Source organism: Chiloscyllium plagiosum, unplaced genomic scaffold, assembly GCF_037043375.1.
Source record: "Chiloscyllium plagiosum isolate Xiang-an unplaced genomic scaffold, Cpla_swu_hap1 HiC_scaffold_116, whole genome shotgun sequence".
In the NCBI taxonomy this organism is placed as follows: domain Eukaryota; kingdom Metazoa; phylum Chordata; class Chondrichthyes; order Orectolobiformes; family Hemiscylliidae; genus Chiloscyllium; species Chiloscyllium plagiosum.
Genome location: NW_028270255.1, coordinates 130,001 through 132,257, shown reverse-complemented (window position 1 = coordinate 132,257; position 2,257 = coordinate 130,001).

The window sequence follows — 2,257 nt, the reverse complement described above, 5'->3', positions numbered from 1 at the left end:
AAATCCGGCTGGGCTAGCCGGCCTCGAGCACTCAAAGTCGGTATGAGCAGTCAAGTTCGCTCCCATCACAGTTTGGACCCTAAAAATTCTAAGTGTCACTGGTTACTGATTTGTACTGAGCCTAAAAAATTCTAAGTGTCCTTGGTTACTGATTTGTACTGACTGGAAAAAATTCTAAGTGTCACTGGTTACTGATTTGTACTGACTCAAAAAAATTCTAAGTGTCGTCGGTTAATGATTTGTAACCACCGGGTCAAATCCGGCCGGGCTAGCCGGCCCCGAGCACTCAAAGTCGGTATGAGCAGTCAAGTTCGCTCCCATCACAGTTTGGACCCTAAAAAAAGTCTAAGTGTCACTGGTTACTGATTTGTACTGACTCAAAAAAATTCTAAGTGTCACTGGTTACTGATTTGTACTGCCTCGAAAAAATTCTAAGTGTCACTGGTTACTGATTTGTAACCACCGGGTCAAATCCGGCTGGGCTAGCCGGCCTCGAGCACTCAAAGTCGGTATGAGCAGTCAAGTTCGCTCCCATCACAGTTTGGACCCTAAAAAATCTAAGTGTCACTGGTTACTGATTTGTACTGACTCAAAAAAATTCTAAGTGTCACTGGTTACTGATTTGTACTGACTCTAAAAAATTCTAAGTGTCCTTGGTTACTGATTTGTACTGAGCCTAAAAAATTCTAAGTGTCACTGGTTACTGATTTGTACTGAGCCTAAAAAATTCTAAGTGTCACTGGTTACTGATTTGTACTGCCTCAAAAAAATTCTAAGTGTCGTCGGTTACTGATTTGTAACCACCGGGTCAAATCCGGCCGGGCTAGCCGGCCCCGAGCACTCAAAGTCGGTATGAGCAGTCAAGTTCGCTCCCATCACAGTTTGGACCCTAAAAAAAGTCTAAGTGTCACTGGTTACTGATTTGTACTGAGCCTAAAAAATTCTAAGTGTCACTGGTTACTGATTTGTACTGCCTCAAAAAAATTCTAAGTGTCGTTGGTTACTGATTTGTAACCACCGGGTCAAATCCGGCTGGGCTAGCCGGCCTCGAGCACTCAAAGTCGGTATGAGCAGTCAAGTTCGCTCCCATCACAGTTTGGACCCTAAAAAAGTCTAAGTGTCACGGGTTACTGATTTGTACTGACTGAATAAAACTCTAAGTGTCGTTGGTTACTGATTGGTACTGACTGAAATAAATTCTAAGTGACGTTGTTTACTGATTTGTAACCACCGGGTCAAATCCGGCCGGGCTAGCCGGCCTCGAGCACTCAAAGTCGGTATGAGCAGTCAAGTTCGCTCCCATCACAGTTTGGACCCTAAAAAAAGTCTAAGTGTCACGGGTTACTGATTGGTACTGACTGAAATAAATTCTAAGTGACGTTGTTTACTGATTTGTAACCACCGGGTCAAATTCGGCCGGGCTAGCCGGCCTCGAGCACTCAAAGTCGGTATGAGCAGTCAAGTTCGCTCCCATCACAGTTTGGACCACTTGCCGACTTGGGAAATGCACGAAAATCGGCCCGAACGCGGGGGCCGGTCCGCTCTCAAAGTCGAGACCTTCGGCTGAACCACCGGGTCAAATCCGGCCGGGCTAGCCGGCCCCGAGCACGCAAAGCCGGTATGAGCAGTCAAGTTCGCTCCCATCACAGTTTGGACCACTTGCCGACTTGGGAAATGCACGAAAATCGGCCCGAACGCGGGGGCCGGTCCGCTCCCGAAGGCGGGACACTCACCCTAAGCCTGGCCCCACCGCCGGCCAACACACCCTTCAAAATCACACCCATCCGACAATGCTACTCAAAAAGGATCCAAATTCAGAAACACCCCCTTCAAAAGGCACTCCGTCCCCGGCCACACTACCGGGGCATGCTCCCCTGGGCGATAATTAAGCCCCCACGACTAATTGAAGCCAACCACAGCCGCAACTCGAAAGGAGAAGTCAGTAACCAATTCAAAAATGCACTTGGTTACTGACTTCTACAGACTCAAAAAAATTCTAAGTGTCGTTGGTTACTGATTTGTACTGAGCCTAAAAAATTCTAAGTGTCACTGGTTACTGATTTGTACTGAGCCTAAAAAATTCTAAGTGTCACTGGTTACTGATTTGTACTGACTCAAAAAAATTCTAAGTGTCGTTGGTTACTGATTTGTACTGACTGGAAAAAATTCTAAGTGTCACTGGTTACTGATTTGTACTGCCTCAAAAAAATTCTAAGTGTCACTGGTTACTGATTTGTACTGACTCTAAAAAATTCTA